At 41.4% G+C, this 22,169-nt stretch overlaps 1 protein-coding gene across 1 annotated transcript in view; it reads right to left on the reverse strand.

The window, feature by feature from the left end:
* CNTN1 (contactin 1) overlaps positions 1-21,901 on the reverse strand; it is a 448,663-nt gene extending 426,762 nt beyond the window's left edge. Inside the window, exon 1 of the mRNA XM_048836059.2 lies at positions 21,741-21,901. The gene's annotated coding sequence lies outside the window, so the exon portion shown is untranslated. The remainder of the gene's footprint in view (positions 1-21,740) is intronic.
* Between the last annotated feature and the right edge of the window lie 268 nt (positions 21,902-22,169).

Raw genomic sequence — 22,169 nt, forward strand, 5'->3', positions numbered from 1 at the left:
ATTTAGGCTATCGTTTATATATTGTATGTTTGTTCAACAACCAGCACAATGGGGCCCTGATTCTGATTGGCACACATAGGTGCTACCATAATACAAACAATTTATAACCATATTTCTTACAAATCTTCTCAGAGACACAAACACCTTTAAAAGTCTCAGAATAAAATGTTAATCATAGTAAATTACAGACACTTGCTCTCCCTGCAAATCAGAACAGAATTGGACCCTTTTTTCCTAATAGTCAGCAGGAAAAATTCTAGCACCTTGAGGTGCACATTATACAGTCTCTCTCAACAGAGGGGTTGTGTGACGGGGTTGGGACTCACCACGGCAGTGCCTCCTGCTGTTCACTCTGGGAATTAACTCAGTTTGTGCCGAGCATCCTCTGCCGGTGGTGTCCCGTCTATCTCTCGCCCTAGATTGGCATCTCGACCCGCGTTGCTCCCAGTGTCCTCTTCAGGACACTGCCTTCCGGCAGTGCCCACTGCTCCAATCTCACCCCCTTCTTGGGGTTTGGTGTTATCAGCAGTCCTTCTCTTCGCCCCAGCCACAATGGCCGACCACATCTCAAAGTCTAACCGCTACTGGCAGGGGTCTGGTGCAGGCCATGATGGCCACTCCTAATGGCCAGGTGGAAGTGCAAGGGGGAAGGGGGGGGGGACCCAGGCCCGCCCCCTACTCTGGGTCCTGCCCCAGGGACCCTTAAGCAGCAACCTTCCTGCCTGCCCTCCATCTCCCCCTTTGTCCGTCTCTCTCCCTGGGCTGTTTCCCCTTTGGCCTCTTTGCACCGGCTAGGCCCTTTTTCTCAGGGCCTGCAGCCCAGCAGGTACCGGAGGGAAGTTCCCCTCTGCTCCCCCAACCTGCCCAGCACTGAGCTGTCCATGGTGCTAGTCTCCTCACACATGAGACAGACCTTCACCCTCTGAAAGCCTGGGAGAGACTACCTGCTCCCTTCTTGGGCAGCCTTTATACAGGGCCTAGCCTAGCCCTGATTGGCTGGCTGTAATACCGGCCCTGATTGGATCTCTAACAGGCCCTTCCTGATTGGCTGCTGCCTTGCGCAGCTGCTCTGACCTGTTGTAGCCCAATCTGGCATGGGGGTGGGGCACCACCCCACCACAAGTTGTCACTCTATATTTGCAGCTGACAAACTACTTTACACAATTAAAGTGTTTCATTCACTCTCCTCTCACACACACTCTCTATTTTCATATATTAGACACACACAACCACACAGAGAGAGAGAGAGAATCGTAGGACTGGAAGGAACATTGAGAGGTCATCTAGTCCAGTCCCCTGCACTCAAGGCAGGACTAAGTATTATCTAGACCATCCCTGACAGGTTTTTCTCCAACCTGCTCTTAAAAATCCCCAATGATGGATATTCCACAGCCTCCCAGGGCAATTTATTCCAGTGCTTAACCACTCTGACAGTTAGGAAGTTTTTCCTAATATTCAATCTAAACCGCCCTTGCTGCATTTTAAACCCATTGCTTCTTGTCCTATTCTCAGAGGTTAAGAACAACAATTTTCTCCCTCCTCCTTGTAACAACTTTTTATGTACTTAAAAACTGGTATGTCCCCTCTCAGTCTTCTCTCCTCCATACTAAACAAACCCAATTTTTTCAATCTTCCCTCATAGGTCATGTTTTCTAGACCTCTAATCATTTTTGTTGCTCTTCTCTGGACTTTCTCCAATTTGTCCACATCTTTCCTGAAATGTGGCACCCAGAACTGTACACAATACTACAGCTGAGACCTAATCAGCGTAGAGTGGAAGAACTACTTCTCATGTCTTGCTTACAATACTCCTGCTAATATACCCCAGAAAAAGTTTGCTTTTTTTTGCAACGTTACATTGTTGACTCATATCTAGTTTGTGATCCACTATGACCCCCAGATCTCTTTCCGCAGTACTCCTTTCTAGGCAGTCATTTCCTATTTTGTATGTGTGCAACTGATTGTGCCTTCTTAAGTGGAGTACTTCGCATCTGTCCTTATTGAATTTCATTCTATTTACTTCAGACCATTTCTCCAGTTTGTCCATATCATTTTGAATTTTAATCCTATCCTCCAGAGCACTTGCAACTCCTCCCAGCTTGGTATTGTCCGCAAACTTTATAAGTGTACTCTCTATGCCATTATCTAAATCATTAATGAAGATATTGAACAGAACAGGACCCATAACCGATCCCTGCAGGACCCCACTCATTATGCCCTTCCAGCATGACTGATAACTACTCTCTGGGAACAATTTTCCAACCAGTTATGCACCCACCTTATAGTAGCTCTATCTAGGTTGGATTTCCTAGTTTATTTATAAGGTGGTCATGCGAGACAGTATCAAAAGCCTTACTAAAGTCAAAATATACCACATCTACTGCTTCCCCCCCGGCATCCACAAGGCTTGTTACCCTGTCAAAGAAAGCTATCAACTTGGTTTGACATGATTTGTTGTTGACAAATCCAGGCTGACTGTTATTTATCACCTTATTATCTTCTAGGTGTTTGCAAATTGATTGCTTAATTATTTGCTCCATTATCTTTCCGGGTACAGAAGTTAAGCTGACTGGTCTGTAATTCCCCGGATTGTCCTTATTTATAGATGGGCACTATATTTGCCCTTTTCTCATCTTCTGGAATAATTGCTAATGGCTCAGATATCTCCTCAGTCAGCTCCTTGAGTATTCAAGGATGCATTTCATCAGGCCCTGGTGATTTGAAAACATCTAACTTGTCTAAGTAATTTTTCACTTGTTCTTTCCCTATTTTAGGCTCTGATTGTACCTCATTTTCACTGGCATTCACTATGTTAGATGTCCAGTCACCACCAACCTTTGTAATTTGACCAGTTTCCACTTTTTATAGGACTCTTTTTTGAGTTTTAGATCGTTGAAGATCTCATGGTTAAGACAGGGTGGTCTCTTTCCATACTTCCTATCTTTCCTATGCAGTGGGATTGTTTGCTCGTGCCCTTAATAATGTCTCTTTGAAAAACTGCCAACTGTCTTCAATTGTTTTTCCCCTTAGACTTGCTTCCCATGGGATTTTACTTACCAACTCTGAGTTTGCTAATGTCTGCCTTCTTGAAATCCACTGTCTTTATTGTGCTGTTCTCCCTCCTATCATTCCTTAGGATCATGAACTCTACCATTTCAGGATCACTTTCACCCAAGTTGCCTTCCACTTTCAAATTCTCAACCAGTTCCTCCCTATCTGTCAAAATCAAATCTAGAACAGCCTCCCCCCAGTAGCTTTCTCTACCTTCTGAAATAAATTTTTTTCTCCAATACATTTTAAGAACCTGTTGGATAATCTGTGTCCTGCTGCATTATTTTCTCAACAGATGTTGAGATATATATCAATAAAAAATAGAAGATTTTCCATTTTGGCAGCCACTTTAATTTTCAAACACTCTTCGATCAATTTTGAAAAGAAACAGATCCGCCCCTCAAATGAACACGCACAACTCAGAGGGCAAGTACGTCGTCCTTACTTTATTTGTATCTATGCACATTTTCTTTGAGAGAGAGGATAATTGCTGATTTTCTCTGGAAAGAGAATAGAAGAACTTGTCTTAAAAGACAATATTGTAGCGTGACTGAAGGGGGTGATTTCCTTACCCGACTTCTATGCCAATTACCAAGCAGCAGCTTACAACTCTTACTTATTGGGAGCCACCACCTGCCTACTGTCACTGGATCAAGAAAGAAAAACAAAAATGCAGTAATGTATATAGTTTTTCAGCTAATTATAGCGTAAGAACAACAAAATTCCCCATTCCAAATTCAAACCATCAAAAATGTAAGGGAAACATTCTGTAAAATGCTGAAAACAAATAAAAGCACATGCGGTGTAACAGGCAATGTACTCCAAAAAGATATGGGTCACTGATAAAGGGAAATGAAATAAAATGGTTTCTTTTATTGTCCTCAACTCTTTCTGGGAAGCTTTTTAGGCTTGGATAACTGAAAATTAGAGTGGAAATTCCGATTATTTCCATTTATCAATATGCAAAAATGGAGCTTTGCTCTCCAATGGCTGCTTGTTATTATAATTGTTATGTTTTGAAAGAGGATACAGGAATTTACATTTCCAGCAATGAGTGCCAAGCATCTCTCTCACTACTTTGCCCATTTAATAGGGGAAGCATCTTTAACAAACAGCCATTCCTGGATAAGTGGGAGAAATGAAGAAATTCAGACGGATCAAAATGACTTGCTGGTCATAAGAGGCTAGCTCAGTATCTGTTTGTATGTTTGTAACATTTGTCTGTACAGACCCTTATGGGAAAGGTCATACAGAATTTAATAAGGATGAAATAAAAAAGGAAAGAAAATATTCTTTAAAACCTACAAAATGAAATAGAGAATATATAGATTAGCATCTTTCTACATGTATTTTGAAACATCCTATAAAATTATATCGCAGGTGTATACTTTTCTTTAAAGTCTATGGGGTTATTCCAAAAACATATACAAAGATTGTCATTTTCTTTTAAATACTGCAAACCTTTTCTATATGGGGATTGTCATTCCATCTCAGATTTAGTGGCTGGAAGACAGAGGTTAAAAGGTCTACTTCTACCAGAAAAAAAGAAAAGGAGGACTTGTGGCACCTTAGAGACTAACAAATTTATTTGAGCATAAGATTTCGTGAGCTACAGCTCACTCCATCGGATGCATGCAGTGGAAAATACAGTGGGGAGATTTTATATACACAGAGAACATGAAACAATGGGTGTTACCACTGTAACGAGTGATGGTAACACCCATTGTTTCATGTTCTCTGTGTATATAAAATCTCCCCACTGTATTTTCCACTGCATGCATCCGATGGAGTGAGCTGTAGCTCACGAAAGCTTATGCTCAAATAAATTTGTTAGTCTCTAAGGTGCCACAAGTACTCCTTTTCTTTTTGCGGATACACAACAACACAGCTGCTACACTGACACCTGTCATTATACATCTACCAGCTGATACAGATTCTTCTGTAACCCCCCTGTATACAGATTCTCCTGTAACTGTGTTTAAGAGCTGAAGGGCATTCTGTCTTCTGCCAGGAAGTACTGGTTTGTGATCTAGTGATGATCCAGAAGTCCTGAGTAGCTGTATTGAGCAGGGTGATTTTCCCTTAGTTGTCAAAGAAGTGTTACTAAAACCTGAGTGCCCTTGGAATGACATCCTGTATTTTATGAAACCAGAACCTGAATTACTGTGTGTCAGTTAAAGTGCCAAAATATAAATTTTATAAGAATAGAACCATAGGTACATAAACTGCCACATTTTTCCTCACAGATTTTCCTCTGAATTGTTTTCTAATTTAGAGACAGACCATAACCAGGCAGTAAGTTCCTATTAAAAATTATACAAGGTATGTACCATTACCAATAAATACCCTTGGTTGATGGGACATTTGGTTTGTACACCGAGTAAAACACCCATTACCGGAGTAATGGATTATTGGACATGCTTCCAAGCAAGAAGCAGTCCTTCAACCATTTGCTGGTTTTCAAATTACAATGCCTCTAAATTATTATACAATTAAAAAGAAAATCTTTGGAGAAAAGTTAGAACCTGTATCTATTGTTCTTCACTTATACATGTACACTATTTACATTCTATGTACAATAGGTAAAGGATCCAATCCCTCTGTTCTGGATTTGGGGACATGCCTTTAAAAAAAAAATGCAGTGATGCATCAATTTTTAAATTAGCATCACTACAGAACAGTTTAAAAACCAAACTTAGAGCCTGGGTAGAACCAGACGCAGAATTCAAAGGTATACAAGTATGAAAATTGTAGGATTCACACTGCATGACAGTTTATGCATAACTGCACTTTGCTCACAAACATTTAGTTTTAGGATCTGGGTGGTCAGTACAGATGGAAGTATATCGACAATTAGTTACAACTATCTATGGGTTCACTGGGTATCAAATGATCATCTAGAGTTATGGGCCTAACTGCAGGAGCATAAACTACATTTCAGGTGCTGCTTTACACCCTTCATTATGACTGTTTGATCCATAGATAACACAAAACAGAAAGCCTCCAAACTATGTATTTCTGCTACATAAAGTGCCTAGAAGCTATTAGGGAGCTATATATTATATATATATAAATAAATTTAAAAACCAAGAACAAGAATTTTGACATGCAAGTGGTTTTCATGGGTTTCCCAGATGTGCAACACAACATAATTTGAGCTGCAGCCAGAAGTCAATGTGAACTCCCTGTGTATTCTCCTTTCCTCGAATGTCAATGTAAACTTACATTGGCACACAAGCTTCAGCAAATGTGATTTGAGTAAACCAGCATATATCTTCAATATAGCACTACTTGCAGATTTTAGCTGACCATAAAGCTATTGTCACTTAACAACATTGCCAGGGACCTGACCAACTTGTGACTGATTTCAATGCCATTAAAATATAATGGCAGGAATGTAGACAAGACAGAGATAATGGAAATATGAAATATGGTATTTGAGCAGCATCCCTCATGGCACCAACAACATTACTGTCCATCCTGAACTCTCGTGCTTTTGATATAAGGATAATCCAGGTCTGACCTATATGAAATAGTTGAAACTGCTGTAATTTTTAATTAATTACAATAAATTAAACTAAACTTCTTCTGGGGCCATGTGCACTTAAAGTGTGCTTGACAGAAGTGGAGCTAATCATTCTGGAGTGGTGGGGGTAGGGGAAAGGAGTATCCATATCCTTTGAGATCTTCAAATACGATCCCAAAGCAATGGGAAAAAACAAGATTTTATGGTTCAACCATATTTAAAGACGGAGTCAGATGATTTGTAGAAACCCACAAAACATTTGACAATAAGAGACTGAACAGAAATGAAAACAGCTGTGCTTTATGACCATCCTTGGGTTGTTTTAACAAACCTTTCTTGAAGCTCATTAATTTCTGTAGCATTTTATGTCATTCTGAGAAGCAAAGTCAAAGCTTTCTGATTTCCACAACAAATATACTTGATCAAGTCAGAATGTCAGATTTATCTTTTACTGCGTCTTATGTACATACCTAAGTGCAAATTAATCTTTCCTCTCAGTAGTTTTGCTTCCCTGCTAGCCCTATCATGTAGTGTAATCACATGTCTTAATAAAAAATAAACTGACAATGTGTTGGTGAGTGGAAATGCATTCAAGTCTTTTTATTTCAAAATCTTCCACTAGTCTGAAGTGTTCTTAAATGGTAAAACTATCACTATTACAACCGAATGAAAAAAAAATTCTACCCAGTTTAAGAGATTTTTAAAACACTCCACCATTTAAGATACTGAAGTTGATTAACAAAATTTAACCTGCTCTTACTCATATGTTCGTAAAGGGAATAAATGTCTTTGTGTGTTGTAAATATTGGTTTAATGTTTATTTTTCCTTTAAACAACAAGTCAGAAATTCATGCATTTAATGAAAAAGGTGCCTATATGAAAAGAACTTGCAATTTCAAATGTCCAAAGGGTTATTATATTTATATTCCTGTTCTGTTTGCTTAATAATGTCAAACACTTCCATAAAAAGAAAAGGAGGACTTATGGCACCTTAGAGACTAACAAATTTATTTGAGCATAAGCTTTCGTGAGCTACAGCTCACTTTTCCACCGAATGCATCCGATGAAGTGAGCTGTAGCTCACAAAAGCTTATGCTCAAATAAATTGGTTAGTCTCTAAGGTGCCACAAGTCCTCCCTTTCTTTTTGCGGATACAGACTAACATGGCTGCTACTCTGAAGCCTGTCATTATACAAAACACTTCCATGTAACATTTAGCTCAAAATTCTGTTTTAGGGTTATTAATGGCCCAACTCCTTACTTAAGGGAGTGTTATATAAATGATCTGTTCCTAATGACTCAAACAACAATACAGTATAGCAATCTTCATGTTATCCTATCCTCTAATATGTTGCATTTTGCTCTTCAAAAAATCAACTGCTGCATGTTCATGTCCAAATGCAGTGGCTGATTTTCAAAGATAGGTGGCAACGCAACCCTCATAATAGAGGTATTAAATGACATTTTCTCAAGTATCTTAAAACTAGGTAATTACCAAAGAACTAATGACTTGAAAAAGAAAACAGTCTACGAAAATATGGCTTATTAGCTTGCTAACAGATGACTAGTCAGGAGTCCAATACTGTCAACTTTAGTCTGATAAAGTACTCTATATTAATACTATGCCATGAATCCTGAACAACGAAGGTCTGTTTCTCCTTTCCTAAATGGGCTTTCCTTCTCTCAGTATTGGTGTATTAACGACAGATAAGACTCTCTTTAAGACGTAAACACCTTCCTAAGAAAAGGTACAGATTCACACATGTCAAGACCACCGATTAGAGTGATACTTGTATTGATGTTCACACAAATGAATGTAATGAATATAATGTACCAATACAGGTAACTCTGGTGCATTGGAAAGTCCAGATCAGTCTGATTAAGTGATCTGGCACAAGTGCTAGAGGAGCCAACTAGGGGGGACGCTTTTCTTGACCTGCTGCTCACAAACCGGGTAGAATTAGTGGGGGAAGCAAAAGTGGATGGGAATCTGGGAGGCAGTGACCATGAGTTGGTTGAGTTCAGGATCCTGATGCAGGGAAGAAAGGTAAGCAGCAGGATACGAACCCTGGACTTCAGGAAAGCAGACTTCGACTCCCTCAGGGAACGGATGGACAGGATCCCCTGGGGGACTAACTTGAAGGGGAAAGGAGTCCAGGAGAGCTGGCTGTATTTCAAGGAATCCCTGTTGAGGTTACAGGGACAAACCATCCCGATGAGTCGAAAGAATAGTAAATACGGCAGGCGACCAGCTTGGCTTAATGGTGAAATCCTAGCGGATCTTAAACATAAAAAAGAGGCTTACAAGAAGTGGAAGGTTGGACATATGACCAGGGAAGAGTATAAAAATATTGCTCGGGCATGTAGGAATGATATCAGGAGGGCCAAATCGCACCTGGAGCTGCAGCTAGCCAGAGAGGTCAAGAGTAACAAGAAGGGTTTCTTCAGGTATGTTGGCAACAAGAAGAAAGCCAAGGAAAGTGTGGGCCCCTTACTGAATGAGGGAGGCAACCTAGTGACAGAGGATGTGGAAAAAGCTAATGTACTCAATGCTTTTTTTGCCTCTGTTTTCACTAACAAGGTCAGCTCCCAGACTGCTGCGCTGGGCATCGCAAAATGGGGAAGAGATGGCCAGCCCTCTGTGGAGATAGAGGTGGTTAGGGACTATTTAGAAAAGCTGGACGTGCACAAGTCCATGGGGCCGGACGAGTTGCATCCGAGAGTGCTGAAGGAATTGGCGGCTGTGATTGCAGAGCCATTGGCCATTATCTTTGAAAACTCGTGGCGAACGGGGGAAGTCCCGGATGACTGGAAAAAGGCTAATGTAGTGCCAATCTTTAAAAAAGGGAAGAAGGAGGATCCTGGGAACTACAGGCCAGTCAGCCTCACCTCAGTCCCTGGAAAAATCATGGAGCAGGTCCTCAAAGAATCAATCCTGAAGCACTTGCATGAGAGGAAAGTGATCAGAAACAGCCAGCATGGATTCACCAAGGGAAGGTCATGCCTGACTAATCTAATCGCCTTTTATGATGAGATTACTGGTTCTGTGGATGAAGGGAAAGCAGTGGATGTATTGTTTCTTGACTTTAGCAAAGCTTTTGACACGGTCTCCCACAGTATTCTTGTCAGCAAGTTAAGGAAGTATGGGCTGGAAGAATGCACTATAAGGTGGGTAGAAAGCTGGCTAGATTGTCGGGCTCAACGGGTAGTTATCAATGGCTCCATGTCTAGTTGGCAGCCGGTATCAAGTGGAGTGCCCCAAGGGTCGGTCCTGGGGCCGGTTTTGTTCAATATCTTCATAAATGATCTGGAGGATGGTGTGGATTCCACTCTGAGCAAATTTGCGGATGATACTAAACTGGGAGGAGTGGTAGATACGCTGGAGGGGAGGGATAGGATTCAGAAGGACCTAGACAAATTGGAGGATTGGGCCAAAAGAAATCTGATGAGGTTCAATAAGGATAAGTGCAGGGTCCTGCACTTAGGACGGAAGAACCCAATGCACAGCTACAGACTAGGGACCGAATGGCTAGGCAGCAGTTCTGCGGAAAAGGACCTAGGGGTGACAGTGGACGAGAAGCTGGATATGAGTCAGCAGTGTGCCCTTGTTGCCAAGAAGGCCAATGGCATTTTGGGATGTATAAGTAGGGGCATAGCGAGCAGATCGAGGGACGTGATCGTTCCCCTCTATTCGACATTGGTGAGGCCTCATCTGGAGTACTGTGTCCAGTTTTGGGCCCCACACTTCAAGAAGGATGTGGATAAATTGGAGAGAGTCCAGCGAAGGGCAACAAAAATGATTAGGGGTCTGGAACACATGAGTTATGAGGAGAGGCTGAGGGAGCTGGGATTGTTTAGCCTGCAGAAGAGAAGAATGAGGGGGGATTTGATAGCTGCTTTCAACTACCTGAAAGGAGGTTCCAAAGAGGATGGCTCTAGACTGTTCTCAATGGTAGCAGATGACAGAACGAGGAGTAATGGTCTCAAGTTGCAGTGGGGGAGGTTTAGATTGGATATTAGGAAAAAAATTTTCACTAAGAGGGTGGTGAAACACTGGAATGCGTTACCTAGGGAGGTGGTAGAATCTCCTTCCTTAGAGGTTTTTAAGGTCAGGCTTGACAAAGCCCTGGCTGGGATGATTTAACTGGGAATTGGTCCTGCTTCGAGCAGGGGGTTGGACTAGATGACCTTCTGGGGTCCCTTCCAACCCTTATATTCTATGATTCTATGATCTGTTTTAACTATAAGTTTCATTGTTTGTTATTTGAAATATTTTTGTCCTATGCTATTCATACTTTCATTTTACAATTACTGGCTGTTCTGCTCAAGAGGAAATTAACTCTGTCTAAATCTGAATGCTAATACAATGGATTCCCCTGTACCTCTATCACGGAGCTATTTGAATTTAAGTACTGTGCAGTTTGTTAGGGGGCTTATTCCTTCACCCACTTACTTCCCTGGTCCCTCTCGCATGAACAGAGAGCAACAATACCCAAAGTCTAAAGGTGCAAACAATTCAATGTTTATTGGGGTGAACTTCCAGCAAGCATGATTCCAGTTTCCTTCCTTAGTGTCCTCCTTCCCAGCTCTGACACCACAGAGCCTTACACCTGTGTCCCTGTTCCCATTCCTGCCCTTAGCAAAACATGATTCCAACTTCCTTACTCCCATTCCCTATTCCCATTTCCCCCTTTAGCAAAACATGATTCCAATTTCTCCACCCCCATTCCCTGTTCCCATCTCCCCCACCCACACACCCACCCCCTTAAGGTTAACCTGCCCCCTTATTTTCAGGCTTGACTTGTTTTTTCAACTCCCTTTCCTGGAGGGCCATAATCGGTGTCTTCTAGTAGCTTGTTTGCTGACCAGATGTATTCGTTATTTGCAGCTCCTTTGTGCCCATCAGCTAGGTAATTTGCATTTACACTCAGAGGCTTACTAGCTTGCTTCTGGATCCAAAGCTGTTAGCAGCTCAGACACTGTCTTAAAAGGGAAGCATTCCACTTCCACTAGAGTTCTGATTACTTTCCACTTTCATCTCCTGCTCAAAAACACAGAGATCTGAAAAAGAAAGCACAACCTATTGTGGCTCCTTTTGGAGCCCTATGAGAATTTTAATGAAGTACCATATTTTATTTGCATTTCTTTTACCCCTTCTCCAATATACACTGCACACGTCCTGGGAAAATGCAAATTCCTTCCATATAGTTTAACCTCTATAACATTATATTAGCCATATTAATTTTACACAAGATATAACTGCCTCCCCCATGCCCACAGCGTTTTCATGCACACCCACCAAAGCAACAATCTAATCCCCCAGAGCCACCCCAAGGCTCAGTGCTCCCATCATTCCTCCCCTTTTCCTTTTCTTTTACCCATGCACACACACAAAATTCTCTTTTGCCTAACATCCCTTGCACTGTGATTACTTTTTTTTTTACACAACTGTACCCCAATTACACTTCCATCTTATACAACTAGACACAACCAGGGGCAGCCAAGTTCCAATAGAAACCCCTTCCATCCTTTATTGATTTTGATTACATTACCCAAAAGTCAAATAATTTTGATCAGATTCTCTCTCTGCCTGCTGCCTGCAGCAGTGCCTTATAGACCATTTCTGTGGGAAAAGGGCCCATTTTCCCTCAGAATAGCTGTAAAGGCTTCTGTGGACAGAAGCATAGTGGTGGTAGTAGCCACTCTACCTGACCCCCTTGGATAATTTAATTACCAAGCTTCCATCCAATGTGACTGCACAGAGTTGCACATACAGTTATATTTATATAACTGGGTTTTATCATTAAACAAAAACTTCCTTCTTGACATCTCACATAAGTATCCAAAGTACCCTCCATTAAAACTTCAGAAAAACAAAAGAGTGTGGAAAGGCAGGTTGCACTTTGAAACTTTTTTTTTCCCCCACTCCCCCAGGACCAAGTCCCAAATCCAGTCTCTAAAGGTGGTCTGTTAACTCTGCTTTTGACTATAAACCCTTTTGTGCCAAATCATCTTTCACTACCCCTAACTAATTTACAACCTCACCAGTTTATAAAAGTTGGATACATTTCTGGCACGTAGGAGTGTATAATGAAAGATTCATTTTTCAGTTAATGCACCAATAATCTTTCCAAAACACTTACCTCTCCAACTGGGCAGCTCTACATTAAGAAATAAAAGATGTAACGAACTAGCATGATTAACCAGGGTCTTCAAAGATCATATTCAGTATTAAAACTCCATAACTGTGAATGTAGTCTGTTTCTGCTAGACTGATTTTTTATTTTATTTTTTTACAGTACTGCATTTGTCCTGCAAGACCTAAGGCAAAACTGAAATGTAGCCAAAGTAGCCAAATATCACTGAGCTATCACCCCAGTAATTGGAATGAAAGTTAGCACTGGGCAATGTTCCACTAGTTCTCCTGTAGCGATGATGTTTGTTGCCATGACTAGCAGATGTCACACTGTTCAAATGCAGTGTGTAAGAGAGTCATGTAGAAGAAAGGAGAAAGATGAGATATAGAAGTACAAATCTCCTTTCTAGGATTTCACATGTAATTTCAGTATTAGCTAATCTACTCTGTGACTTAAAAATATATATTTTAATAACAAAGCACAGAATTTCTACAATTAGAGTCTGGCTGCGGACCGTTTGCCTGAAGACATATTCTGATCAACTGATTACGCCTTTCTGATGATGTCACAGATGTGTACCAAGTCCCGATGGCAGATATTGAAGACCTTTTCAGTGAATCATACACAAAAATCTCTATGCCTATTATATAAATTGGGGGATGGGAAAAATATGGAGGCAGAAAAGCCAAAGATGATAAGGTAAGAGGGTAAAGAGAAGCACTGAGGGAATGGTTCAGAGTGATGAATTGAAGGGAAAAATTACAACTTTAAAAAAATGTCCAACTCTCAAAGTTGGAGGCTGCCATTTCAGTAGCAGTCTGTGGTCCTTTAAGCCATTTTTAACTCCTTTTCTAGTAAAAAAACTAACCTGTGGACTGTTCAGTATTCCAAAGTTTGTTTATTTAAAATTTTGAATTTTAAAAGGATGATAAAATGGAGCTGGGCTTTTGGTGACAGTAAGATGGAGAGAAGGAGTTCAGCTATCCTTTATTAAAAACAGATAAAGATTGTTGTAACAATTATCAGATAAACATATTCAAGATAGTAGAGAAAAAGTAGATAGATTAGATAAAATAGATCGATCCACCTTTTCTCTTCTTTTCTCTTGCTAGGAACTACTTTTCACAGTGGAAAGAAACTTTTTTTTTCTTAAAATGAAATTGTAAAGAGTCCTATTCTAACAGCATAAGCTATGTCAGCAGATACCTTAGTAGGCAATCAGCAGCTATTGGTGCACATCTTCCAGTATGCACTAACAGCCTACTCATCCACATGGTGGGTAAAGGCAAATACGCAGTTATGACCTTGAAAAACAGTGCAACTTATGGGGGAACATATGCATATATTCCACACAATCTCATTTTGGGACAGACAGATGGATGCTTGGCAAGAGCAAATTGCTGCCTCCATCAGGGTAGGTGGACATTAAGTTATAAGTATAGTAGATAGAATTCTGGATGCTTACTAGAAACTCTCCTTCTAAAGAAATGTTTGGAATGTAAGGCTGTTTCTGTTTTATTTTCTCTTATTGCAGCTCTTATATTTCTCATCATCACTGCAAATACAAAGGGTTGTGGCCTCCTTGCAGATCAAGGGCCACCCAGGTCAATTTCTGACTAAGTCCTTAGGGTGGTCTGGCTGTATTCAGTTTATGTCCATCACTGGCAATCTTATCACGACACCAAAGTTTTTGGTGCCTACCTGTTCGGCAGCTATATAGTGGAATTCCTTGGTACACATTCTTATATTTCTTCCTCCGTGCAATTATACCTGAAGATGAAAAGGTCCAAGAATGCCATGTCTCAATGCTATTATCAGATATTCAGTTTTGTATTACTTACGCTTTGAGAGAGAAAACACTGCTTTGAAAAATATTACAATGTTATTTGTAAAATCATGGCAGCATTAAGAACAGGTAAGTGCATCCAGTCCCGGATCCCCCGTCTACTGCACTAAGGAAGAGAGAATATCAATCAGCTCTCAAACTCAGTCCCTATATTATGAAAACTACAAAATGAAACCCCAAGAAGGGAATAAGCTTAACAACATGTACTTTATACCTTCTTAATTAAACCTTCTTACCTAGGTTTGGCTTTTACTAGGGTTCCTAGATCAGGAGAGCTCAAGGTCACATTCTCGAGCCTCTCTTCTCAGAGAGCCGTGTCTACATCCCTTTAACAAGTAGGGTAATGAGTCACCTGCCTCAGTCAGCCAGTAGAATCAGCACATGCTAACAGGGAAGGCTATATCAGGTAAACACTACAAACCTGTTACATTTATTAATATAATTCAGTGTATGCTTTGTTTTAAATATTTACAAGCAGTTTGGCAAGAATAAATTGATGTATTTTTCTTTGAAAAATACAAGTTACATAATAGTAAACTGCAGTTCCAAGAATAAAAATTAATTTAATCCTTGCTTTAAAAACCAGAATTGAAGAGATTATATTCTGGTATGTACATTAAATCTGTCTGATATTCTGTAAATGAAGCTTGACATTTGAACACACATTGACCAACCCACTGTCTTCTTAATACACAATACTCCCATAAAGTAGACAGTATAACATAAAGACTAACATGAGTGCAGCCAATAACTAGTAATGTGCTAAATAAAAATCCTGATGCTAAGCATAATGAGGTTTCAGTTTGTCATAAGAAATATTTCACTGAGCAAATTAAAAGTTTTTCTCATTGGCATAGCCTACATACTCAAATTCAGGTGCTGCTGTTCAAAATAGATATTGATGATTTGCTCTTACATAATGCCTCCCATTTCTCTACACAAACTAAATCAAATTATTGCTGATGCGTATTATCCCCATTGTATAGCTGAGAACAACTAAAGCACAGAGAAATAATACTCCACTGCAGTGAGGTCATTACATAAATGACTAGTGCCAATGAGGAGTGCCATTGACTTCAAGTCACACACACTTTAAGTCAATGTAATTACTTTTTGCTTAAAGTTAGGCATGTGTTTAACTTGCTGAATTGGGGTCTAAATGAACTGTCGAAGCTCAGACATGAAGTCTGTCATACAGCTGCGTCTCCTGACTCCCAGTTCCGTGCCTTAACCATCAGATCATCACACTCCATTAGGAAGGAACAGCAGACAACCTGGCTGGATAAGTGTCAAACTTAAAAGAAAAAACACCGTTTAAAAACAAAACAACATTGCATATATATCAAGCTCTATACTTCTCATTTCTTAGCCCTGCTGAGTTCATATGAAGATTATGCAGACACTGAAATACTTATAGCTATTCACATCAGAAAATATGTATAAGTAACTCACTTTATAGCACAGCCCAAGATTATTCTAATATTTGACATGGAAAAAAATGGTAAACATTTTTCTCTTAGAGAAGCAAGTAAATCTGTAAACAGAGTTGTAAATTACAGCCACGGTCATTGAAAACTAGGCCACATCGTATAAGCACCACCCGCTTGTCATGACAAGATAGTCCAGTGGAGTGGTAGAGGTTGATTTAACCGCAGGGTTTGTTAAAAGAATTTCATTGAAATGGCCAAAAAAAAAAAAAAAACCCACACACCACAGAATGTAAACTCTGAACAGTGTTTTACTTTTTCATGTTGGTTTCATGAAAAAAGGATTTCTAAAAAAACCATAAGTATTGAAAAATCACCCTGAAGGTAATTTTTCACTGGATTGTCTCACCTTTCTCCACACCTCTTTTGGAAGAAATCTAAATACCCTAGGTATGCCTACACTAAGCCCAGGTCTGCAGCACCTGGTCTGCATGCTCCAGCCTGTGACTGAGCAGGACTTTCCTGCAACTGCAGCTCCAGGCTGTGCCAGACCTGGACCCAGGCGTCTGAACTAACAGCCGGGAGCCTGGATCTTCTGTGCGCTCAGTGACTCCTCTGTGGGGCTCAGGCAGTGTGAAAGAGGAAGTTACCCAATTCAAATGCAAATAGGACAAGTGTCAGCCCTCTGGGGGATGAGAGGAAATAGGTGGGGACAAGAGACTGGGGATAGGGAGGCAGAAGCTGGGACTGAAGACTGCTGAGGGTTGTGGGGGACAGGCAGACTAGGATTTAGGGGTAGAGATGGAGTGTGGGATTGGCTAGATACTTAAGGAGCCAGATGCAGAAACTGGGACAGATTGGACAAGGAGACTGGGACTAGGATCTGGGGACAGGAACTGAGGAAAGGGGGACACAGATCAGCTGAGGAACCAGGCGGCAGACTTGTCAAATAGACTAGGACTGATAACCAGTGAGGAGAAGCAGACAGGTCTGATGAGGAGTTGCGGTGTGGAGGGAGAACTGGGAATGACTGGGCAAAATGACTTGTACAGGGAGAGTGTGTGAAATGGGGAGAATGGGACTGCAACGAGGACTCGGGGTGGGAAGAGACAGAAGTGAGACAGGAACAGGAGGGACAGGATTCAGCAGAAGGGGTCATGCTTGAAGAGAATGGCAGAAAAGTAAGTGCCCACTAGAGAACACTCCCCTCTAGAGCCTGGAATGGAACCCAAGATTCCCGAGTCTGACCATTTTTCTGCTGTCAGCAAATATCTGTGAAACCCACTGGCAAAGTGTGTCCCCCATCTCCCTCTGGTGCTGGTCCACACAAGATGACAACCTACTGCTGTTATGAGTTACTCCATTAGCTCAAGTGGCAGAGGTCTGTGCAGTGGACTTAAGGTTCCTACCCCGCTAATGACCCCTATGGGTATCAATATGATGCCACATACCGGATATCCATTTTTCCAGTTTTATTTTTTAAAAACGTAGGAAATCACACAGAAAAAATACAATGAAAGAATGTTATTAATGTTGCAAAGTCAAATACACAAAAATTAGAAAATACCAGAATGAAGGCTGCTTGGGCAACTTTCCCTTGTACATATGCATTATGATATAGTCCTAAATTACATGATCACATACGATTTTTTCCACAGGCCTCTGCTTCATTCAGTGAACAGCACAGACCCGCTCTGAGGATGGAGCACTGCTGTGCAGTGAAAGACACGTTGTCTCTACCACCCCTGCTTCGTCTGTTGCAGAAGTTGGAAGGCATATAGTGAATAAGTCAGGGAAGATTGGTAGTGAATGAGTCAAAGAATAGTTTTAAGAGAAAGGATGGCCTCAAAGCTAAGGCAGTTGAATGCTGCTCTTTGGAACTGGATTCTGTTCCTGCCTCTAACAGAGCTCCTGTGTGATGCTAGGCAAGTCACACAAACCCAACTTTTCACAAGTGGTCAGTAATTGAGTGCTCCTCATACTTCTGGGGGAGAAACTTGAGACCCTGGCATCAGATTTGCAGAGTGCCGAGCACTCAGTGAGGCAGCTGAAGTCAATGCAAGCTGAATGTCGAACAAATGAAGTGTTATATAATGCTAAGCATTCTGAAAAATCAGATCCTAGGTTTCTCAGATTGGGCACCCAAAATTAATGGATACTTTTGACCTTAATCCTTCTACGCTCAGCCATTTCATAAGGGTGTTGTACAAACACATTTATTAATATTTGTGAAGCACTGAGATACTATAGTGATGAATTCTGTCTTCAGGACAGAGTTTGAATAGTATTAGTAATAAGGAATGAAGAGAAAATTATATGTTGAACAACAGCACCTTAAGGGTATGTCTATACTGCTATTAGACACCTGCAGCTGGCCTGTGCCAGCTGACTCGTGCTTGCAGGACTCAGGCTAAGGGGCTGTTAAACTCTGGTGTAGACATTCGGTTTCAAGCTGCAGCTCAAACTCTGGGACCCTCCCACCTCATAGGATCCTAGAGCCCAGGCTCCAGCCCAACCCCAAACATCTACATCACAATTAAACAGGCCTGTAAGCGCAAGCCCAAGTCAGCGGACACCAGTCAGCTGCAGGTTTTTAATCGCAGCCTTGACCCTAAGTGAGCATCTTCTATTCTGTGCACTAAATGAGGCAGGGTCTTGTGGAAAAAACTGTATGTGATGATGTCATTAAAGACTATATCATAACACATACACACAAGGGGGCAAACTAAACTTGTATAGGCAACAGCACTGTAGGCAATATGAAGGTGGAAAGGAAACCAGGGGTCTTCCCCTTTAACTTCTTCCTATTTCCATGCTTTTAAGTTTGGGGTGGATGAGGTATGTCCTGAACTGTCATTAAACATAGTTTTTGTTTGTTAATCACTCCAAGTAACTGTTGCTAGTGGAAACAACCAACTTCCAAAAAACAAAAAAAAGAGAGAGAGAGCGCGCGAGCGAGCGTGCACGCACTTTTGACCAGGTCCTGGAAACAAGGGAAATTTTTAATTGAAGTCAGTGGGAGTTTTGCCAGATTAAGGATCAATACCTACAATCGTACTGAAAAATGAATTTACAGAGATTTTTATGTTGCAAAACATATATTTTTAAAAAAAAAACAACTAGTGATGGAAGGGGAATACTCTGAGATTTTTAAAACTTCTCAAGTCCAACCTTGTTACAAAAGACCTCCTCCTGCTGTTTAATAATTATTATACTGAGGCAGAAATTACCTAAATTTTAAAAAGTGATTTGCTAATACTCATCTTAAATAATGGATGTTAGTTAACATCTTCTCTGTTTCAGTTAGCACTGCACAGAAATATATAGCCTTCTTTAGGGAAAAAATGTCTGTGTCATATATAATTACATAATGGCTTATAATCACAAACTGGAATTCAATTTAAAACTATTTTTGTGTGCTTTAATACAATTACCATCAAAAATACCTTAGCTCAGTGATACTCAGAGTGTGGCTCATGAGCTGCAATTGGCTCTTTAATGCGTCTCCTGTGGCTTTTCGCGGCACATGATATTAAAACAGCATGATTTAATTATTAACCAACCTGAGTTATTCACCAATCGGGATGATTTTACTATGGTATTAACCAGTTATCAACTTCCACTAACCTGGATTTCTGCTGGAAATGGCCCACCTGATGATCACTTTAGATAAGCTATTACCAGCAGGACAGTGGGGTGGGAGGAGGTATTGTTTCATATTCTCTGTGTATATATAAAGTCTGCTGCAGTTTCCACGGTATGCATCTGATGAAGTGAGCTGTAGCTCACGAAAGCTCATGCTCAAATAAATTGGTTAGTCTCTAAGGTGCCACAAGTACTCCTTTTCTTTTTGCGAATACAGACTAACACGGCTGTTACTCTGAAACCTGTCATAAGTTATTAATTTATTTGCTGTAAGAATTATATAATAAAACTAAATATTTCTCCTGTCATACTGCTTACATAGGACTAGTACTATAGTAAATGAAACCGTGAATTCACACTCCTGTGGCTCTTTTGGGTAATGTTGATCGCTAATTTGGCTCCTGAACCACTAATGTCTGCTTATCACTGCCTTAGCTTAAGGGTCATAGTTCATTTTAATTATCTATGTAACTAATAAATACTGTCCATTTAGTAATCTCGAATACATGTCAAAGGCAGAAGTTCTTAAATAGCACTCCACCCAGGAAGCTAAATTCCATAAAAAGATGGTCATTTTCCTTCTGCAACTTAGTGATCAGAAGCACCTGAGTGCTCATCCTCTTGAAGGGACTTTTAGCTGCACTCAGGAGTGACAAAGTCTGCAAATGATCTCTCTATTTTCATCAGCAGGTGTTACTACAGTCAATGTGAATTACTACTGTTTACACATAAAGTGCCAAAGAAAAGGAGAGCAACTAACATTTTAAAATAAAAACAGTGAAGTAATGTGATTGTAACTGTAATAAGAGGTAATAAAAAGGTCTTCCAACTCGATTACCATAAATACATGCAAACACTTTTATCTCAAATAAATAAATAAGACATGGAGCTACCTTCCTTTGTGTACGCATACTGGCTCCAAAAGATGCCTGCACAGCAGCAACAGTAGTGTGAAAATGGGAGTGAGTTATAAATGTAGATACATTTTTCACAAGCTTCCAAACATTAATTCACATGCCAAAAAAATTCCTAGAAATCAATGACAGAAATAGATCTTCTGTACTGGATCTTTTTGTCCAATTCAATGCATATTGAGGATGAAGAACATATAATGCATTTTAACTTTTTTTATTATTATTTTTGGCAGGGATTGTGACAGAAAAAAGAAAGCTGCATTTTACAAAGACTTCAATGGGGATGCACATCCTACTTCCTGCAGTAGGAGTCTGGTGTTGGGAGACCCCAGTGCTAATAATAGCGGGTATCGGGTGAAGGCATTTTGTAAGGTGGGCATGGTAATTCAAGAGTCCACTTGGCTGGCCTTTCTACATGTTGTGAAAACTGATCTGATTTCCATATTATGGCCAATGCCCTTAGTACACATATGTCATCTCCTGCCTGCCTTGCTTGGGCCACCCATAGCCAATCCCAGCCTGGAGTAATGACTAGGAACAGTCTCCCTCCTTCTCGGCAGTCTCTCCTGCAACACCAGACACTCATGAACAAAAAATGCCACTGACTTCTCTGAACCCATATGGGAAATTATGATTCAGTTTCAGGCCACAGAATAACATACGCTATGCTTCCTTTCTAGGGAGAAGAAATGGCTAGACTGCAGGGTTAGGGAGGAGAGCTTCTTCTACCTGAAGATACAGAGGGAAGGAGGCTGGGGGGGAGGGGAAGAGAACTGGTCTCAAATATTCATATATTTCTCGAATATCTGTATATACAGGTGGCTCCTAATCCTCCAGCACAGGCTGCACATGGTCATCAAGCCAGTCACAGATCAGTGCTGCTGCTGCAGCTGCACCAGTAGCGCGGCTGCTGAATCCAAGGGGAAAGTTGACTTGGCACCATCCCCATTCTTCCTCTGTTGAATGCGTTGCACCAGGCAAAGCTCTGCCTCTTCCCAAGACATTTCCCCCATCTACCTACCTTGAACCCTCCCCCTACCGAATCCCACTTCACCCATTCTGTCCCTGCCGCCCCAGGGTGCTTGCTGCCCTCCCCCCTTTTTTTTATTTTATTTATTTATTTATTTATTTTACTGTGAAGCAAATATCTCCCCCGCGCAGAAGACAATAAATAAATAGCAGGCCATGTCCTACCTGTGCAATGCTGCTGCTGCTGCACAGCGGGACTGTCACCTAGATGCGCCCCCACTTCCACTGCAAACACCTGGGAGCACCCAGCCCTGCTCCGCGCGCCCAGCCAACCTGCGGGACAGCGGCCCGCCCTTTCCCAGCCCGCACTGGGGGCTCGGGACTAGCGGGGTTGATTGGGGTAGGGGGAGCGGCGGGCCCTGATTGGACAAGGGTGATGTCACTCCCAGGCTGCGCGGCGGGGGCGGGGAAGCCGCCCAGCTGCAGCGGGTCCGCAGTCCGAGGGGGCAGTGGGCGGGAGGCTGCGGGGCGCTGAGCGGGGGCCCGGTGCAGCCCGTTAAAGCAAGGGAGGGAAAGTGGGGGGGAGACCGATGCTGGGGGCCGGGGCGCTCAGCATCCCCCACCCAGCCCTGCGGGAGGGGGGACCGGTAGCGT

This window comes from Caretta caretta, chromosome 1, assembly GCF_965140235.1.
Source record: "Caretta caretta isolate rCarCar2 chromosome 1, rCarCar1.hap1, whole genome shotgun sequence".
NCBI classification, from domain to species: domain Eukaryota; kingdom Metazoa; phylum Chordata; order Testudines; family Cheloniidae; genus Caretta; species Caretta caretta.